The sequence below is a fragment of the Rhinopithecus roxellana genome, chromosome 20, assembly GCF_007565055.1.
Source record: "Rhinopithecus roxellana isolate Shanxi Qingling chromosome 20, ASM756505v1, whole genome shotgun sequence".
NCBI lineage: Eukaryota > Metazoa > Chordata > Mammalia > Primates > Cercopithecidae > Rhinopithecus > Rhinopithecus roxellana.
The window spans coordinates 55033152-55055194 of NC_044568.1; the positions used below are offsets into that span (position 1 = coordinate 55033152).

Sequence of the window (22043 nt, forward strand, 5' to 3'; positions counted from 1 at the left end):
AACTCAAAACCTGCAACAACTTAAATCAGTAGTTTAATGAGCGTAAGTGTTTGTAAGATGTAGAATATTCTCTGAAATCAAGAACAGCAGTATAGGCAGCACCAATGCTCTATGGTGGGACAGCCCAAGACATCTGGAAAAGAGGGAACTTGGGCTGCCTTTGGGAGACAAAACGTGAAATTAACCCACAAAGAATAGTCAAAAACTGTTAACAGACGGAAGCAGATATCAAGAGCAGAAAGAGTACAGACAGTTATTAATATATTAACTGAATTAACCTACCTAAGATCCAATGTGGAATCAGAAGATAGGGCCTGGTAAGTCTCAAGTAAATGAACAAACAAAAAAAATAGTTGGCATGGCCCAATGGAAGCCCTGTTTAAGGAAGACTTTGCTTCAGCCAAGAGACTTAGAGTATCTTGAGGCAGATGGACACATGGGGTGGTCTCAGCTAAAGGTCATTAAACCTGCAATCCTGAGTCCTTCTGTAGCCAAGGACATGCCTAATCAGCAGCTTCATTTTTACCAATAATTTGATTATCTTCTCAGTATGAATTGATTTTCTGTTCCTCTGAACTTCTTCCCATTATTGCTTAATTTTTATGGGGTCAACTACTTATTATCGACTTTATTTCAAAGCAGACTTTAATCTGCTTGATGCCAAGAACCATATAGTAACTTTTTTTTTTTTTGGTATATAACCCTCTTGTCATGTAGTACTGAAGTTAAGCATTTGCTTTAAAAAAATGTATTTATAGGCTAATGTTAAATCAGACCAATTTATTGATCATACAAACATTTAGTTAAAGCTTTTTGACCTTGGGGTATTATTCCAGAACACTGTAGCATTCTAGAATGCTAGATTATCTCTAGAGTTCTGAATTATATCCCCACCCTGCTCCTTGACTGGTTGTTACCCAGTCTCTCTCCACATAGAGCACAAAGTCTCACTGACATGAAACTTTAACCTAAAGATGTTTTTTATATATACATATATTTAACTCTGATTGTATATATCAAAATCCCCATTTGATGGAGTCTTGAAAATTGACTTTTAAAACATTTACAAACATCCTTGGTGATTCTGATGCCCAGGAAAGTTTGAGAACTGCTGGTTTCAGGCCAAGCTCTTCATTTCACAAATAAGGATACTGAAACAGATAAGGCCATGCTTGCCCAGCTAGCTCGCAACAGACACTGGGCTAGGACATACTTCGACATAGTACTGGTCTCATTCTGAAGTTTACCACTTCCTATTAAAGCATGAGGAAGTCATGTCCTTAATGAGGTTAATCAGTGCCATTTCACTTCTATGAAATACTCTTCTACTTCCTCAATGCTCCTTTCAGTGGAACACAATCTGCTAGAAATGGTTTCCTCATCCCTTTCTGAAATTTTTGACATGATTGATCCTCCAGCTCATACACTACCTTCTTTTTGATTAATGGAAAAAGTTCTGGTAAATTTGTATATATCACTTGCATCCTAGATAATGATATAAAGTGGTTTTGTTAAATTGGCAGAACTAAAGTTTTAAATTTCTCCTTCTCTCTTCCTCAACCATGTTCAAGGCTAAGATCAGCTGTGCTCAAACTTCTATAATTCTCTCAGTTTATAGACACAATCGTTTTTATTGCCAAAATCAGCAGTCCTTTGAGTTTCACTGTGCCACGCGCAATGTTCACATCAGCAGTTGCTTGAGATTACTGTGCCCTCAGATCATGACTTGCCCTTTGATCACTTATTTGGCCACCCACATGTTGAGGGAAAGTTTTATAAATTATGTCCTGGAGGTTGCTGTGAGATGAGGGATTGCAGTAGTCTGGTTGTTTCATAAGAGCTAAATTGGACTTGGGCAGGAAAGAGATGAAAAGCCAGACTGAACAAGGGCCTTGCAGTTCATGGCATCTGAAGTGAAGGAGTTGAAATCTGCATTAAAGATAAATCAACATAAGGCTGGCCAATTTATATAAAAATTCTACACCTTCCCCCTTACTGGAGGAATGTTAAGAGGAAGGCATATTAAAATATGTACTTTTAAACTATTTGATTTTTACCTTAAATTTGTCTTTCAGCAGTAAAAACCAAAATTATTGCAAATGTGACCCATGTAATACCTAACAAGAGTGTGTGATCAATTTTTCAGTTGAATGTGTCATTAATAATGAACTCTTGGTAGATGCGTTGCTATTAGTTTGAAATAGCTTTCCAGGTCATTTAAGTTGTCACTGTTGCTTCGGAGAAGGCCATTGTGCAAGGTGGTGTGATCAGATGTGCTTCTGGTCTTTATCAAATCAAGGATGGCAGGTGCACGGCAGAGATGCTACCACTGCTTCCTCACGCCCTATCTCTGGCAGGCACCACTACTGCCCTCTTTTCTAATGAGACCAGTATGGTTTCAAAATTGTTCTCAAACCAGAGCCATTGAATAGTGCCAGCACATGAAACTAAAGCCCTTTAATTCTTGAGTCAACACATGTATGAGACTTGGTGCTGAAATCTGATAAGAAAGTCTTCATTTTAAAAAGATATGCCATGGGGCGCAGTGGCTCACACCTGTAATCCCAGTACTTTGGAGGCCAAGATGGATCACTTAAGGCCAGGAGTTCAAGATCAGCCTAGGCAACAGAGCAAGACCGCATGTCCGCAACAAATAAATAAATAGCTAGTCCTGGTGGCATGCACCTGTAATTTTAGCTACTCAGGAGGCTGAGGTGGGAGAATCACTTGAGCCCAAGAGTTCAAGGCAGCAGTGAGCCGTGATTGTGCCACTGCACTCCAGCCTGGGTGATAAAGTGAGACTCTGTCCCAAAGAAAAACCCAAACCAAAAAACCCACACAAATGGCAAGAAAGATATGGAAACTTTTGGCTTCCTTGGCTAGACTGCCATCCAAGTGATGTGAAATCCTGAACGTAAGTCCACGAGGGACCCAGGTGAACCCACTCACAAGATGGGCTGTACCTAGAAAGATGGGACAGTTTGGTAGGCCAAGATGAGTGAGAACCACAGTAATGTATTCCTGTGTCCTCACTCCTGAGTCATTCCAAGGGAAATATAGAGATGATGTCATCCTCCTTGAAATGTAGTTTGGATGTTTTTTCTAGGATCCTTGTTTTTCTACAGAACAAGAGGCTATCCATTCCAAAGGTGAACTTTGAAAATGCTGAATTCTAGAATGATTGGCAGTTGGCTCTCAGACTTCTAGTCACTAGAGATTGGGGTTGGAACAGATAAGGGTAAGTTGTTTCAGGGGGAAGGGGGAGGTTGCAGACAAAAAAAAATCATGATGTGATCCAGTATATAGATATTTCACTGAAGGGCTGAAATAAGAGAATTGGCTGACAAGAAGAGACTCTGGGCTTCAAAAAACCTTGGAGACAAGAAATAGCTATTGAGGAGAGCTGGTAAAAAAAAAAAAAAAAAAGTGGGGGGACTTATGAGAAATTTGCTAAGCAGTTGTTGAACGGAGAGCCGGGGCTGGAGAGAATTTCTATAATTAGATCCCAGGGATTTTAACAAGGGCAGCTTCATTAAGAAACAAAGGGATAAAACTAATATCTACATGTAAATCACATTGCTTGGTTAAAGAGTCACTGGCCAGGATGGGGATGAAAACAAGTCACTTCTGGATTGGTGGGTTAATCTAGGAGAGCCAGCATTGAGAACAGAAGCAGGCAATATCCTGCACCTTGAATACAGCATGACTGCTGAGATTTCTTCATCCTCTGCAGTAATAGAGAAAATTAAAGTCTCCACTGCATCACTGGTCCACACAGCCTCATCTAGGCTCTGGGCCTAGAGAAAGTGCCAGAGAGAAACAAACAAAAACTGACATGACTGGATTCCCAGCCTTCAGGCACCACTTTGCTGGTCACCCTTGCCGTTGCCTCACCCAGAATAAGTTTATAGGATCCTGATATTCCTGGGACATGTGGCTTCTTCATCTCCCTATCCCTCTCCAACTCACACTGCCATGTCAAAGGCAGAACAGAACCTCCACAGTCAGCTAAGATTCAAAATCAGTGATTACTAACGCAAAAGGTAACACGAAGTGCAAACTATATGCTTGTCTAGGACACCCAGGAATGCAGACTTATACTTGTGAGTGACATCAACATAAATATAGGCCCCAAAGACAGCCCCATTCCTTGGGGTCTTCTTCCTTTTTCAGCTACTCACAGTGCCATGTTCCAGGTAGCAGTTAGATACCCATGCAGTCTTCATTCTCCCTCTCCCTCTCCCCTTTGCCTGCTTTGTACATTTTTGAAAGTTGATTTTCTCTGTGTAAGTGCAGACCTTACCCGATATTTCAATTTCAAATTAACTTAGTAGTTCACTCTTTCATTCTTTAATAAGTTAATTTATTTATCTAATGTCCATAGGGCTCACTTAGGTCTTTGGCACTGCAGATATAAAAAGAAATGAGACAATGGAGGCTTCAAGGAGCGCAGAGTCTCATATGGAACGTTCTGACCTGATGTCCTCTCTGTCTTTGGCTTTCATCAGCAGAATACCTCCTATCTTGTGAGACAAAGCAGTCTACTGAGAGAGCATCCAGTCTCACTCCTGAATCTGCCCTTCATTACTCGCTCTTTTCTTTCTTTCTTTTTTTTTTTTTAAGGTGGAGTTTCACTCTGTCTCCCAGGCTGGAGTACAGTTGTGCAATCTTGGCTCACTGCAACCTCCGCCTCCCAGGTTCAAGCAATTCTCCTGTCTCAGCCTCCAGAGTAGCTGGGATTTCAGGCATCCACCAACATGCCTGGCTAATTTTTGTGTTTTTGTGGAGACAGGGTTTCACCATGTTGGTCAGGCAGGTCTTGAACTCCTGACCACAGGTGATGTGCCCACCTCAGCCTCCCGAAGTGCTGGGATTACAAGCATGAGCCACCGTGCCTGGCTGATTACTTAGTCTCTTTATGGACATTTTCAGCTCTGCTAGAAGCTTCCACATTCTTCAAGCTCTGCCTCTATAACTCCAGCCTCCAATTTCTCTACTTCACATTAGGGGTCACCATACTTATCCTTCCATCTTTCATTGATTTGCCAAGAAAAATAACAAAAAACATTCCCTCAACTCTCCTCACCTCAGATGCCCCCAGTGCATTTCATTCTCTAAAGGCATTTCTTTCTTTATATTAAAAAGAACACGTGTGTGTGCATGCATACACATACACCACACACATATGTGTGTTCACACATACACTGCATGCATATATGCACACATACACCACATATGCATGTACACACACGCCCCTGGGTTATATTGCTTTGGTTTTGGCCCAGCTGCCTTTTATCCTCATCAGTCTTCAATGATTGAGGAAGGAGGGATTTTGCTACAAGATGTAAAAACATAGCTGTACTTCAATTGGCAGAGGCAGTAGCATGCTCTGGCAGGGAGTGCTCTGCTGGGAGGGTAGTGTTCCAGCCAGCTAGTGTAGGAAACAATGAGACAAGGCAGTGTTGACTCATCAGATCATGATGAACACTTCAAAGGGAGAAAGACCTCTCTGTGCTGGATCGAGGTTATCTTTCCAAATCCCAAGAGGCAGAATCACAAAGCAAGAGATGGGGCAAGCCAACACAAAACCCTTGAGTCTCTAAGCAATAGTAAAACCCGCAGACCCCTGCTGAAGAATGCAGCCATAGGGAATTCCTTGCATGGTCCTTACAATCTTCACAATTGAACCAGTGATCAGCAACTTCAAAAGAAGCCTTTTAAAACTGGCTGATTCACGGCCTGGCGTGGTGGCTCATGCCTGTAATCCTACCACTTTGGGAGGCCGAGGCGGGCAGATCACCTGAGGTCAGGAGTTTGAGACCAGCCTGGTCAACATAGTGAAACTCCATGTCTACTAAAAATACAAAAATTAGCTGGGTGTGGTACCAGCTACTGAGGAGGCTGAGGCAGGAAAATTGCTTAAACCTAGAAAGTGGAGGTTGCAGCGAGCCAAGATCGTGACACTGTACTCCAGCCTGGGAGACAGATCAAGACTCCTTCTCAAAATCTCAAAAACAAACAGACAAATAAAACAAAACAAAACACAAATTGGCTGATTCATGCCAACGAGGCAGCATGTCATAGGATCTCTGCCCAGTAGACGGAAAGGTAGCTAATTAATGCAACAGAATCTTATCTTTTTGGGGAGTTTAAGGGATACAGCAGTAATTGGAAGAACCAAAGAAGACAGGGAAGTTGAATCATGATGAGTATAATGATGACCACAGAGGAGGGAGCAATGGAGGCTATTTCTGGGAAAATGGCAAGGTAACCAGTGCTACAGCTGCTCCTCACTAATTCAGTGTCCTCTCCATAAACATTTCCTGAGTAGCCATTTTGTGTCAGGCACTTTCCTGCCTGAAGGCTTTTTGTCCCTGAGGAGTGAATCCCCAAATTCTAATTCCATCAAGACAAGATGGAATAGATGGGATAAGTGTCTCCTTACATGTTCTCTGTCCCCTTTCCATAGACTTAACTCACCCAAACCAGGTGAGTCTGTTCTACATGACTTGAAAGTACCTAACTCATACAAATTTAAAAGCACTGGGAAATTTGGAGTTCCAGGTATGACAGAATGAGATATGATCTTAATTATTTGCCCATTTGCAGTATTTGTAAACATTCATCACCTTGCCATGGTCTTACAGTTGGGTTATCCTTGTAACTTAGTTTGACCAGCAGGTACTATTGGATGTAGTTCAAGCAAAGGCTTGAGATGTGTTTGTGCAGTTGGGCTTGCCTCTTTTATTTCTGCTATCCCTAGAAAAATAAGAGACATAAGGAGCAGACCTTAGCCCAACCCATAGTTTATCGTTAAGCCCAGCAGAGGCCCAGCTTAGAGAAGCCACATTCCAGATAACACTCAGGTGTGTATGCCAGAAATAAATGCTTGTTGTGGTAAAGGACTGAAATTTTGCAGTGTTTTTGACCCAGAGGGCAATAAGAAATCTGAGAGAATCGGCAAGCTAGAGATTCTGAAAAAGGGCTTTTGTGACAATGCCTTTTACATTCACAGTTTGCATGGTAGGTATTTGACAAACATTTTAAACAAAGCAGCTTGGTTTTGATTGCATCAAATGTCAAAGGTTTGTCATTGACCTCAGCATAAGCCAGTTCTGGGGTTCACTCTGGTTGCCAAGTGTTACTCAGGCTCAGACGTACCAATATGAAAATTCACAGCATCCTAGGTCCAGTATTAGTCTCTACAGAGTGCCTGGCTGAACTTGCAGGCACAGATTGCATTTACACATTGTCTTACTTTGTCCCACAACATCTCTACAATAAGTGTAAGAGTATTACTGTATTACTGAATCCATTCTTACATTGCTATATAGAAGTGTCTGAGACTGGGTAGTTTATAAAGAAGAGAGGTTTAATTGGCTCATGGTTCTACAGGCTTTACAGGAAGCATGATGCCAGTGTCTGCTCTGCTTGTCGGGAGGCTTCGGGAAGCTTCTAGTCATGGTGGAAGGTGAAAGGGAAGCAGGCACATCACATGGCTGGAGCAGAAGCAAGACAGAGCAAAGTGGGAGGTGCTATGTGCTTTTAAATGACCAGATCTCATGAGAACTCACTTACTATCATGAGGACAGTACCAAGAAGATGGTAGTAAGCCATTCAGGAGAAATCTGCCCCTATGATCCACTCACCTCCCACCAGGCCCCACCTCCAATGCTGGGGATTGCAATTCAACACGAAATTTGGGTGGGGACAAATATCCAAACCATACCCATTACCAGCATTTCAGAAAGAAGGAGGTCAAGGTTCAGAGAGGGGAGGGTCCTGCCCAAGATCTCACATATGGAAAGTAGCAAAAGTGATCTTAAACCCAGATCTGACGATCTCTAAAACCACGCACTTATCTCTGTAGGCCTGAGTGAGAATTTATCTGTAAGAAAAAGGAGGAGGAAAGCCACAAATATGTCTAATGAATATAGTTGTCATCAAAGCACCATTTATTAACTTCACTGAAACCATCAGATTCTACGTTCGATGGTACTTTATTTTCCTCCAAAAGTAACTACCACGTTTTACTTACTTCAAGATCTCTGAGCAGAGTTGTGCTTTCCCTACAGAATAGGATGAATCAGCCCTCTAATTTCTTTTTGCTATAATAGAGATGCCTTTCAACTCCCCCTCCTTTAGATTCAAAAGAAGTTCTCCTAAGGTCTCAGAGATACTGACACTACAGTTCCCTGGACACCTGTGCATCCTGAAGAAGTCAAAATACATTAGGATTAAAGAGTTCATATTTTATTTCTGAAAGGATTCCTTTTCAACACTTACGAGAAATACAGCAACTACTATTACTTACTGACCTTATTCAACAGGTTTTGAATTTGACGTTCCCAGTCTCAGTAAGTTCATGATCCACGCATGCTGTCCTGCTCATCACTGAGACAGGAGCTGGGCACAAAAAGGAGAGGGCATGAAGACACAGGTGTTCTGGCTTTGCAAACAGCTAAGTAGGAATATCGCAGATGCTGGAGAGCTGTGACAATTGCACTGTAAGTCCCTGGGTAAAAGCAGTGATTGTAACATTAGCTAATAGTTATGGAGCCCATAGTGTGTTCCAAGCTCTGGGTAAAGTGCTTTATACACAGATAGCATAGTATGTGTGTATAACGCATATTATCCTGAAAAGTACATTTTGACTGAATTGCCTAGGTTTAAATATCAGCTCCATCCTGTTTAGTTGTGCAAGCCTTAGCAAGTTATGTAACCTCTTGATGCCTCCATCTTTTCATCTGTAAAGTGGGAATCATAGTTGAACCTACTTCAGACGGTTGTTACAAACAAATGAGCTGATAGATGAGCTGAAATAGTGACTGGCACGTAGCAAGTTGAAAATGAGTGTTAACTGTTATCATTACCCCACGTGATAATTTCAATAAATTTAGGAAAAAGGTGTCATTACCATCCTTATTTTACAGCTAAGAAATCTGAGGTTCTGAGAAGTTGAATATCTTATTCAAGATCACTCAGATGATAAGTGGCAGAGCCAGAATTTAAACTCAGTCCTGCCAGATTTGGAGGTACATTGTCTTAAACACATTAAAACAAGCAATTCAACTTCTGATAGCACAACACATTGCCAATGTGAAGACACACATGAATGATGTTTCAAATCCGAGGTGGTTCCAGGAATTTTGTTCAGCAAAGCAGTGTGGTTTTCAAATTACATTGGCTAATTCAATTGCAAGGGAAAGAAGGTTTTAGAGTTTAATCCAGGTTCCTTGCTCTTCCTTTCAAGCCCTTCCCTTGAAATCCAAATTTAGAACATTTGGGGGGGTTTGATGGCCTCCCATGTGATTCAGGTGACCTGCCAGGTTTAGAAACCTGCTGGGACTTTTGAATTTATACAACTGTCTGAGACGGAAGGTCTTGTGGGCTGCCCACTCCAGCTTCCCACCCATGGTAGGAAGTCCTTGTAGTCTAAGGAAGGTCCTGCAAGACAACAGGGAAGCCTGGAGCCAAGATCAGCTGTTGAACGAGTTCCAAGATTCCCAGAAACAGATCTGCCTTAGTATCCCTCCCTTGCTGAAGTCTTCGGTGAGGAAAGATAATAAAAAGCATAGCCTCAGCCCAAATGCTGTCATGGACGTCAGAGTGCAGCATCTGGGGTCATGTGTCAATCATGTTCCCTGTTGGGGGAGGCTCTGGGAGGCATATTCTCAGGGCCGCCATGCTTAGCAAATGAAACAGCTGATTTAAAGAAGTATCCCTTTCACTCAGGTTCATGGGGGTGTCCATCAAAGCTGTTTTATTTTTTTATTTTTATTTTTATTTTTGAGACGGGAGTCTCGCTCTGTCGCCCAGGCTGGGGTGCAGTGGCCGGATCTCAGCTCACTGCAAGCTCCGCCTCCCGGGTTTAGGCCATTCTCCTGCCTCAGCCTCCCGAGTAGCTGGGACTACAGGCGCCCGCCACCTCGCCTGGCTAGTTTTTTGGATTTTTTAGTAGAGACGGGGTTTCACCGTGTTAGCCAGGATGGTCTCGATCTCCTGACCTCGTGATCCACCCGTCTCGGCCTCCCAAAGTGCTGAGATTACAGGCTTGAGCCACCGCGCCCGGCCTATCAAAGCTGTTTTATTTACTTATTCTCACTGAAAGTCGACAGAAAGACTCTTATTCTTCAATAAATATTGGAAAATGGAGGGAACATTAGGGCCATTTGTAGAAGGAAGTTCATCAAGACAAGGAACAGAAGTAGTTATAGGATTGTGATGAGTTTACTTGTATTTGTATGGAGTGTAGCCACAAGGAGACGGCCTGCAACTACTAGGTTGGTGCAAAAGTAATTGTGGTTTTTGCCATTACTTTCAATGACAAACAGTTGGGAGGATAAGAATGGATTCCTTCGGGGGTATGAGACTGGCCTGAAAATCAGGAAAAATCTTCCGCATAGAATTGATAGTTGAAACCATGGAAATTCAGCTTTGAACATGGAGGAAGAGTCCCTAAGCCAAGGGATACAGGAAAAAGGCAGAAAAGCAGATTCTCTGCTATGGCTCTGCTGACACTTTAGATTTTTTAGGACTTCTGAGCTCCAGAATTGTATGATAATAAATTTGTGGTATTTTAAGTCACTAAGTTTGGGGTAATTTTTTAATACAGCAACAGGAACCTAATACAGTTCTACAAGCGGAATATTGGAAAATGTCAACTTGTAGATATTATTGCCGTAAATGATATTTTATCATTTATAAGAATTATTATTTATAAAATAAGAATAAATTCTTATTTTACAGAGCTTGCATAATTGGTTTATATGAATTAATTCATTTACCTTCCTACAAAGCATTATTATCTCCATTTTATAGTTGGGTAAAGTGAGATTAATTTTTTTCTAATAAATTGCCTAAGATCATACACTTATTAGCTAATAAGTGCTGAAGCTAGAAGTTAATCCAGGGAAATATGGTTTCATATACCATGCCTTTAAACAGAATGCTATACTTCCTGTTCCAGAGTGGTCCAATGGCAAGGAACAGCATTCAGACAGCAAGGTAAGAGGTGGGACTGAATGTTTTGCCATCCTTGATACCTATTTCAAGGCTGGGGTAGGAAAGGAAGAAAGTTAACAGTGCTGGAAGCTAAAGAGATTGAGAAGCATACACTGTGAATGGTCATTAGGAAGCCATTAGTAGCTCTTGAAGGGCTTATCTTAATGGAGAAAATTGGGTAGAACATTCAAAAAGGAAGGCAACGTTGCAGCAAAGGTGAATGTGAGCATCCCATGTGGAGAGATGCATAAAAAAATAAAAGCACTTGCAAGAAAGGTAGAAAATGGAATTTTAAAATTTTATTTTATGGTGTTTTTCATGAATTTCTTTTTTGACCTAAAGAAGGAAGGAGAACACCTGAAGAAGATGGAGAAGAAAGAACCAAATGCCAGAGCAGGCTCCTTACATGGACCATTGGGGGAAGACTGGCTTTGCAAGAAAAGACTCTTGCCCCCAGGAGGAGAGAAGAGGGGGGCAAAATTGCTGCGGTGGGTGGAGAATGATGAGACATTCACACACAGCTTATGTGATCTACCACATCACCCTCCAAAGAGGGGGTCAGGGAGAGGGCTTAAAGACTGGAGATTCATGGTGAGGCAGCAGGATTTGAAACTGGACTGCAGTGTGTGAGCTGGAGGCCTAGGGATAGGTGAATTGAGCATTCTTCAGGGAATACATTGATCAGGACACCAACTTTATTCACACAGGCTGATAATTAATGTAGTTTTGAGATATGCTGGTGAAAGGGAAAGTGGACGTTCATTATTTCCCTCCTTTTGAATCATTTTTAAGTGACTAAGTGGAAGTTCACAACAGCTCAATGGAAAATATTCCCATAGAAATGGAGCCCTTTCGGAAACCACCTAGGATGGATATTTGTATGTATGCAGGCCAATCGCAGGAGGCCGGGGCTCCTGAGGCACCCGAGCTCCCTTTGTGCGGAAATGGCAAAATTTGGGGGGATGAGAAAAAAGCAGCAGCATATTTTGTCCTGGAGCACTAATTACGAAGCACCAGAAGGGTTTCCAGACACTCAATTAACAACGGGAGCAGTCAATAAGAACTTCCTGACATAGAGACTTTAATAAATCGTCGTTTCTTTTTGGCTTTCATGAATGCTCAGCCATGAAACAAACATATTTTCTTGACTAAGTTGAAAGATGAGAGCCAGAGAAGACAAGGAGGTTCTTGGGGACAAAGGTACCCCAAAAGGATACAGTTCACAGTTTGAGGGCTCTGACTCTGTCTATGGTAGTTTGCTTGAACAAGTCAACAAAGTCTTTAAAGTCTGTTTCTTCTACTAGAGAACATGGAGACCATCACCTGTCTTCCTATATTCTTGGGAGGACTGAAAGAGAGTTTGACTTAAGAGCTCCCCACAGTGTTACCATGAAAGGAGCCCTCAAAAATCATATTTGCATTAGTTTTAAAGTACATTATCTGGTCCTCTAAGACTTAAAATACTGTGTTGTGTTTAATCATCTTCAATGCACCCTCTTGTGTATAGCACTGGATAAATAAAAACCAGGCTGGATGGCTTCTGTTTACCCAGCTCCTCCCTTCACCACCCTTCTTTGGTCCCTGGAGATTGGTCTTTATGAACCCAGCCAAAGCACTCTGTGACCCTCTGGTTTTGACCAACAGACAAAACTCATTACGGAGTGAAGGCAGGGAGAAAAGGAATCAGGTGTTTATACTGCTTCTTCCCTGGTGGGCCACTGAGGGCCGGCTGTATCTGTCAAAGGAAGGTCTCAGACATGTCAGGTGACTTTCTGCACACATGCCTCACTGTCTCCAGTTCAGAAACGGCTCCGTCCTCTCCTCTTAACCCTTCAGGCCAGGGCAGATAACTGTCCCTGCCATCACTAGCCGCTGGGGGCAGTGCCACCCCTTGTGGTTTCCCTATACTTCACCTATGCATTTATAAACTGTCCCTTTATAAAATATTCCACAAATGATTAAATTTGAGTGTGACATCTATTTGCTGCTGTGAATATTACTTAAATACGACTCAAGGAAGTGGCCCCAAACAATGCTAGTATTCCAAGAATTCCTAAAATGGTCTCCAAAGTCCAGTTTTTTTTCTAATGACTGTGCCATGCTTCCCCCCTGCCAATTTCAGCCATGACCTGTTCTGATCTTATTGTTTTCCTCTTTCAAAAAAGCAAGGCAGGAAAAGGCTCCCCACATACTCCTTGTTGGTCTGTGTATTAGTCTGTTCTCATCCTGCTAATAAAGATACACCTAAGACTGGGTAATTTATAAAGGAAAGAGGTTTAATTGACTCACAGTTCTGCATGGCTTGGGAAGCCTCAGGAAACTATGATCATGGTGGAAGGGGAAGCAAACATATCCTTTTTTCACATGGCAGCATCAAGGAGAACTGCTGAGCAAAAGGGGGAACTGTCCCTTATAGAACCATTAGATCTCATAAGAAATCACTATCATGAAAACAGCATGAGGGTAACCACCCCCATGATCCCATCACCTCCCACCAGGTCCCTCCCACCACATGTAGAGATTATAGGAACTATAATTCAGGATGAAATTTGGATGAGGACACAGCCAAATCACATCACTCTGTCCCTACTCTCCAAAATCCCATGTCCTCACATTTCATAACACAATTGTGCCCTTCCAACAGTCCCCCAAAGTCATAACTCAGTCCATCATTAACTGAAAACTCCAAGTCCATAGCCTCATCTGAGACAAGGCCTATAAGCCTGTAAAATCTAAAGCAAATTAGGTACTTCCTAGATACAATGGGGGTACCAGCATTGGATAAATAAACCTGCTCCAAATGGGAGAAATTGGCCCAAACAAAGGAGCTACAGGCCCCATGCAAGTCTACAATGCAACAGGGCAGTCATTAAACCTTAAAGTTCAAAAATAATCCCCTTTGACTTCATGTCTCACATCCAGGGCACGATGATGCAAGAGGTGGGCCCCCATGATCTTGGGCAGCTCTGCCCCTGTGACTTTGCAGGGTACAATCCCCCTCCCGGCCGCTTTCATGTCTGGCATTGAGTGTCTGTGGCTTTTCCAGGTGCGTGGTGCAAGCTGTCAGTAGAGCTACAATTTTGGGGTCTGCAGGATGGTGACCCTCTTCTCACAGCTCCACTAGGCAGTGTCCCAGTGGGGACTCTGTGTGGGGGCTCCAACCCCATATTTCCCTTCTGCATTGCCTTAGCAGAGGTTCTTCATCAGTGTTCCATCCCTGCAGCAAACTTCTGCCTGGACATCATGTGTTTCCATACATCCTCTGAAATCTAGGCAGAGGTTCCCAAACCTCCACTCTTGACTTTGGTGTACCTGTAGGCTCAACACTACATGGAAGCTGCCAAGACTTGGGGCTTGCACCCACCAAAACCACAACCTGAGCTACACCTTGGCCTCTTTTAGCTATGGCCGTAGTGGCTGGGACACAGGGCACTAACTTCCCATGCTGCACAAAGCAGGGGAGCCTTGGGCCTGGCCCACAAAGCCATTTTTTCCTCCTAGGCCTCCAAGCCTCTAATGGGAGGGGGGCTGCCATGAAGACCCCTGACATGCCCTGGAGACATTTTCCCCATTGTCTTGGTGATTAATATTTTGCTCCTCATTACTTATGTACATTTCTACAACAGGCTTGAATTTCTCCCCATAAAATGGGCTTTTCTTTTCTATTGCATCATCAGGCTGAAAATTTTCTGAACTTTTATGTTCTGCTTCCCTTTTAAACCTAAGTTCCAATTCCAAACCGTGTTTTTATGAATACATAAAACTGAATACTTTTAACAGCACCCAAGTCACCTCTTGAACACTTTTCTGCTTGGAGATTTCTTCTGCCAGATACTGTAAATCATCTCTCTCCAGTTCAAAGTTCCACAGATCTCTAGGGCAGGGGAAAATGCCACCAGACCCTTTGCTAAAGCATAACAAGAGTCACCTTTGCTCCAGTTTCCAACAAGTTCCTCATCTTCATTCGAGACCACCTCAACCTGGGCTTCATTGTCCATATCATTATCAGCATTTTGGTCAAAGACATTCAACAAGTTTCTAGGAAGTTTCAGACTCCCACATCTTCCTGTCTTCTGAGCCCTCCAGGTCTCTAGGAAGTTACAACATTTCCCACATTTTCCTGTCTTCTGAGCCCTCAAAACTGTTCCCACCTCTGCTTGCTACCCTGTTCCAAAGTCACTTCCACATTTTGGGGTATCCTTATAGCAGCACTCCACTCTGCTGGTACCAATTTACTGTATTAGTCCATTTTCATGCTGCTAATAAATACATACCTGAGACCGGGTAATTTATAAATGAAAGAGGTTCAACTGATTCACAGTTCTGCAGGTCTGGGAGTTCTCAGGAAATTTACAATCATGGTGGATGGGGAAACAAACACGTCCTTCTTCACATGATGGCAGCAAGGAGAAGTGTCAAGCAAAAGTGGGGAACTCCCTGCATAAAACCATCACATCTTGCAAGAACTCACTCATAATGAAATTATCTCCCACTGGGTTCCTCCCGTTACATGTGGGGATTATGGGAACTACAATTCAAGATGAGATTTGGGTGGGGACACAGCCAAATCATATCACTCTGCATCTAGGTGACTTAATGCTGATGATAAAATGACTACTAAGCTTCTGGTTAATACCCTGGCCCTCACTGTGCCTCCCAGGGCTGAGGGTTGGCTGCCTTACTCATCCCAGTGTTGTCCAGCTCTGCAACCCACAAAGGACACTGGGTCCATGCTGGAACTCTCTATTTAGCAATCCCAGAGATAGCAGGGACGAGGGCAACTCAAAATGGAGCTCAATTTTGGGAACTTAGGAACTAGATTGGTGTGGAAGCCTTTAGCATAAATTTATAAAGTGTATTCCAGAGGTATATTTAGTTGTTTTAAAAATTCTGTAAGAGGAAATATACAGCTTTTGTTTTCCTTTTCTTAGCCATTTGTTGGGGGTGATTAGACTGTCTATAATAGACAGGACAAAGCCAGACTGATGGACCAAGAGTTCCAGGCTGTCCCCTCAGAATAAGCCAGTGTCTTTTGGCAATTGGAGACGATGTCATCATCCCCTTCCTGCAATGCACCAAATGCAGCCTGGCCTGAGCAACAGAAATCCCAACTCCAAGTACCACCTGGCTAGCTAGCTGAGTTCCAGGCAGAATAACTTCTTCACAAATCAAACTCTTGCTTAGTCCTTTCTTTGTGCTCAGCACTGTGCTTGGTTTGGGGAATAAAAGAACCTCAACAGCCCTATTTGGGAGTTAGAACCCCTCGGAGCCAAACTCACCTACATTCTTCACCATTTGCATGTCTGCAAGCAGGTCTCAACCTCCTCCTGCCTCAGTTTCTATAGTTGTAAAATGGGTATCTGGGGTTGTCTTGAGGTGTATTTCATCTAATGCGTGTGGAGCACTTAGCACAGGGACAGAGTAAATGACCAACGATTATTATTTTAATCCATCATGAAGATAACTGGAAAAGTATCTAAGATGCATTTTTGCCTGGAGCTCCAGTACAGTGAAGAAAACAGACATAGGAATCTACTGTTACAGTTGAGTGAGATACATTCTCTAATAGAGGTAGGAAGAGGGAGGCACAGGACCCCAAGGAGGAAGAATCCGCCCCCACCTGGGCAAGTCAAAGTAGGCTTCAGAGTCCCAGGAAGTAGAACTGGTGTTTGTTAACTTCTTCAGAGCCCCAGCCCTTCAAAAGCCCAGGCCCCCTGGTGTACCTGCTCTGGAGTTCTGTCTAATGAAGACTCTTTGACTGTCTCCTGAGTCATCTCCTTTTTAACTCTCCATAAATCTTATCGTGAAAAATACTTTTCTTGTCTCCCTCGTCAATGCCTTTGCATTTCTTCTTTGCTTTGTTACTGGCCTTCCGACCAGGGGCTTTCATCTCTTCACAACACAGAATCCTTACTGTGCTGTTTTCTATCGTTTATGCAACCCCTGTTATTCTCTCCCTTCGTGCATTATTTAGTCCCGGAAAGTGCTGGGGGAGAGAGCTTGGAGGAGAGATGTCAGTAAAATAAGTTGTATTCAACTGCATTATGCTGTGAAAAGCCCTAAAAGGAAACCCCTATTTTTCAGGGATGGGGGTATAGACAAGGGGAGTGGTTAAGGAGGGGAAGATTTCCTTGAAAATAATATATAAAGGCCTTTTCGTGTAAATATGTGAAAACTGATTATGGTACTTTATTCTTCAGATAGAAGAGCAAGGTCAGCAATGCATCCTGTATATTACAAGAAAAAAATCAAATTTTCTGTCTTCTGAGTGGAGGAATGTAAGAAACTGTAACTATTATTATAATTATTATGCTGATAAGAATAGTATCATTATGATGATTATTAATTGAGTGCCAACTCTATACCATTCACTGTATTAAGGGCTTTACATGCACGATCTCATGTAAGCCACATGGCAGTCCTATGAGGCAGGCAGTATTATTATCCCTGTCATAGGGAGGAGGACGCCGAGGATCAGAGAGGTTAAGAGCGTGCCTAGGGTCACACGGCAGCTGCAGAACTGTGACTGACACCGAGGCCTGACGACGACCATGACCCCACACTGCCTGCCACTGTCTGGGGCTCTCTCTTCCATGGAGCCCACACAGTCCTATGTCCTCACGAGGATCACTGGTTTTGTCTTCACTTACTCTCCATGCAGCCCCTTGGGAGCCTCATCTTGGGTTTCCTAATGATTTGTGCATCCTCTCCCGAAGACCAGACCATCCAACCACAGCAGCCAGGGCCCTAAGGCCACCCCGCATCTCACCTCAACCACCCTACCTGATTGGAAGGAATTCTGACTCTTTATTTAAGCCTTGTTTATGCTTTATACCCATTGGACTAAAAGAAATCAGAAAGATTAGTTGGGCCAAGTGATGCCAGGGGTGTGGAGATGTGAGGACTTCATGTGCAGCTATCAGAAATGTGGGCCTGGACAGCTGTTCTGAGACTGACCCAGTGCCCATTACGTCAGTCAGTCTGGGCTTAGTTTATGTATGGTCTTCCTGTGGCTACTGTAACAAATCTCCAGGAACTTAATGGTTTAAAGCAATACAAATGTATTATTTTATAGTCCTGGAGGTCAAAAGTCTGACATAGAGACTCTTGGAGGCTCTAGGGACAAATCTGCTTCCTTTTTGTTTTACATGTTCTACATGCTGCCCACTTTCCTTGACTCCTGGCCCCTTCCTCTATCTTCAAAGACAGCAATAGAGCATCTTTTAATCTCTCTCCAACTCTGGGTCTTCTGCCTCCTCTTTTTTCTTATAAGGAGCTTTGTGATTATACTGGGCCCACTTAGATAGTCCATGATAATCTCTCAATCTCAGAAATTTTAATCTAATTCCATCTGCAAAGTCCCTTTTGCCACCCAAGGTCACACATTTGCAGTTTCTGGGGATTAGAATGTGGATATCGTTGGGGTCATTATTCTGCCTGTCATGTCTGAGATCCAGAAATTCCATTCCTAGGTATATATAAGCCAGGGAACCTCTCACACCCATTTGCAAGTGAATCGTAAAGGGTATTGTTGCAGTTATTCAGGGTGTTGGGAACCAGAGACAACACAGGCATTCTACGTGGAGATAATGGAAAAGTGAAGGATGTGGAAGATGCAAGGACACACGGTGAATGGAAGTAACAGCCTAGAGGTTTACACCCTGACATGAATGCATCTTAGAAAGAATGCTTAGGCCGGGCGTGGTGGCTCACACTTGTAATCCTAGCACTTTGTGAGGCTGAGGCGGGCGGATCACTTGAGGTCAGCAGTTCAAAACCAGCCTAGCCAACAGGGTAAAACCCAGTCTCTACTAAAAATACAAAAACAAACAAACAAAAAAGTTAGCTGGCCATGGTGGCAGGTGCATGTAATCCCGGGGACTACTTGGGAGGCTGAGGCAGGAGAATCACTTGAACCCAGGAGGTGGAGGTTGCAGTGAGCTGAGATCACATCACTGCAGTCCAGCCTGGGCAACAGAGGGTAACTCTGTTAAAAAAAAAAAAATTATTAGAGAGGGAAAGCAAAAAACAGAATAAGGTGTGTGTGTATGTGACACAGGATCATTTACATCAATGGAACAGCTAAGTACAAAATTGCGACATGCACTCTGCATGAATACTGTATAAGCAAAAAGACATGTTTAGACACCTTGGTGATAGCTGCCTAGGAGACTAGAAAAGGAAATGTTATGGGATAGAAGAATAAAAAGGAATAAAAATAAGTCTTGTTCATATATCATCCCTTCCGTGAAGCCATCCTTGATCCGCTGAAGCCTCCAGGTAGAGGGGCATGGTTCAGTGGGGACAGGTCTTTAACAGGATTCTTGCACACTGTCTTGTGTCGGTGGGTTTGCATTTCTAGCTTTATGTGAGCTCCTTGAAAGCAGGGACAACGTCTTGTTTTCCTTTGTATCTTTCAAGAGCAGCACAATGCCTGCCTCACAGTAGGTGCCTAATACGTGTTTGGTTAACTTGAACAGTGAACAGTGGGAAAACAAGACATCTGGAGCGGGTGTCTCACATGAGCTGACACTTAGAAAAATTTCTAAGGACACTCAAATGGGCTTTAAAGCTATGTTTGGAACAGAAAGTTGAATCATAAAGCCTGATTCTTGCAGGTGAGCAAAGGAGAAGGAGGGCAAAGAGGATGGATGCAGACCTTCTGAGCATCTGTTCTGCTTCTAACTTCCCCAGACAAAATGCCAAGAAAAATGAGCATCAGAATAAAAATGCAGAATGAACATTGGTAGAAGGGAAAAGAAACCCCAAGTTGGGTAAAGAGATTGTAAGACAGCATTTAATTGTTCTAAATAAATCCAATCCAAAAGAGTGGCAGAAATGCTGAGACAGAGGATAGAAAGTATCTCCAAATATTTCAAAAGGTGGCAGTAAATTCTGAGATTCTGTAATGAGACTGACATTGTTCTGGGTCAAGACTCCAGAACAGATCACTAAAGCAATGGTTTTGAACGCTTAAAAAAAAAATAAAGTGGTGATTCTTCAGACGCCTACAAGGGTTCATTAAAATCAAGTTGTGCCTGAGTGACCTGGTTTCCTTTATGGACCTTAAATGGTAAAAAGGTAGAAACCTGTAGTAGATATTTTATACAGATTTCAGCTAAGAGTTTGCCAAGCTCTTTCTCAGTGGTTTTAAACACAAGGCTGATTCTTGCTTTGACAACCAGTTCAGTTATCATACCCAAATGGCTTGGATTCATGGAATGGTGCCAATCTACCACACATAATATTAAAAACAGCTACCATGTATTAAATGCTTACCACGTGACAGGTACTATCCTTGGCAATTCACATGGAGTTATGCATTTTCAGTTCCAGCTGCTCTAGGATGGAAGGGCTGTTACTACTGCACTTTGCATGTGAGGGAAGTGAGGTACTCACAGGTGAAAGAACTTCCCCAGGTCCCATGGCTAGCAACAAGTGGCTCTGGAGACTCAGGTAACACAGCGTGTTATTCTGCTAGAGAATAGATGAGATGCTGGGCTGTCTGACTTGCAAAATGGAACTTAGAAAGACAAGAGCCTCTGCAGAAATGGAATGAACAAAAGGAAATATTTTCTCTTGTCTTACCTTTCAATCATTCTCTGCTTCTCACCTAAACACAGCTCTCACAACCAGACTCTCTACTGAAAGGTATGCTTGGTCTTTCCAGGCCATTTCTCTATAGTAGATCTCTGTCATAGGGTCCTTCTCAGGGACTGTTTTCCTCCATTCTATTGGTCTGTTTCCCACATGGTTTTAACCCCTGGTCCTGACCTGTTCCTAATCAGTGTCCCCAAATTTCAGTTTTGGGATTTAGCCTCACCCTACACTGCTTCACCTGGGTAGACTCTCTTCTGATAAAAATCCATCTGTGCAAGTTGCTGTGAAATACAAATAAGCTTATGTCAGGGCCCAGCAATAATGGGACTTCCTGGGATAGAGGGTTCGTGCCTCAAGTAGCTGAAGAGGCTTCCCACACAGCTCACCCTCCTCTGAGCAGAGTAATCACTGCAAACAGGGTTGTTGGCCATGTGGAATCCATCCCCGCAAGTCTGGGATTCAAAAGATACTTCCCTCCTCAAATAGGAGCAGGAAAAGGTAGCATTTAAGGGGCACAGGCACTTAAGGGGAAACAATCCAACTAACTTAAATGTTTGTGTTTTTTTACATTTAATTCTTATCCAAACAGACTTATCTATTTGGTACCATACTATGACTAGAAAGAAACCATTTGACTTCAAGGTTGAACTTGGGAAGAGTTTATATCAGAACTACATCCAGCCATCTTGTCATTTAATGCACACTAGTTGAATACCTGGTAGAAACAACAGGGTGAACTGGATTATGTCCAGAGTTTGGAGTCAGAGGTCTAGGTTAGATGCCTATTCTTCGATGCACTTGGTAGATGGCCTTAATATCTCCACCCGGCACTTCTTTTAAAAATACAGGTGATGATAACACATCTCATAGGGTTGCTGGAAACCTTATGCTTTGCTGTCCTAGGAGCAGACCCTGCAACAAGGATTCAAGTATGCGAGGTTTATGTGGAAGGTGATGGGAGCACTACGTGAGAATAAGAGAATAGGAGTGAGAGTGACAGCGAGAATAGGAAATGAGATAAGGTAGGGAAAGCGGCCAACAAAAGGGCTGTGATCAAATCAACTGTCAATATGGATAACTAAAACTGAATCCTGCTGGTGAATTACGGAAGCCAGTTTAAAACATAAGCCTTGGCCAGGCGCGGTGGCTCAAGCCTGTAATCCCAGCACATTGGGAGGCCGAGACGGGCGGATCACGAGGTCAGGGTCAGGAGATCTAGACCATCCTGGCTAACACGGTGAAACCCCGTCTCTACTAAAAAAAAAATACAAAAAACTAGCCGGGCGAGGTGGCGGGCACCTGTAGTCCCAGCTACTCTGGAGGCTGAGGCAGGAGAATGGCGTGAACCCGGGAGGCAGAGCTTGCAGTGAGCCGAGATCCGGTCACTGTGCTCCAGCCCGGGCAACAGAGCAAGACTCCGTCTCAAAAACAACAACAAA

At 43.0% G+C, this 22043-nt stretch overlaps 1 protein-coding gene and 1 long non-coding RNA gene across 3 annotated transcripts in view; one reads left to right on the top strand and one right to left on the bottom strand.

The window, feature by feature from the left end:
• The window catches only part of CDH13 (cadherin 13), a 1178985-nt gene that overhangs the window by 809275 nt on the left and 347667 nt on the right, over window positions 1–22043 (bottom strand). The gene's annotated exons all lie outside the window — the stretch shown is intronic.
• Window positions 3070–22043, top strand: part of LOC104656045 — a 36469-nt gene continuing 17495 nt past the window's right edge. The window contains exon 1 of the long non-coding RNA XR_747063.2: window positions 3070–3238. This is a non-coding gene — a long non-coding RNA (uncharacterized LOC104656045). The remainder of the gene's footprint in view (window positions 3239–22043) is intronic.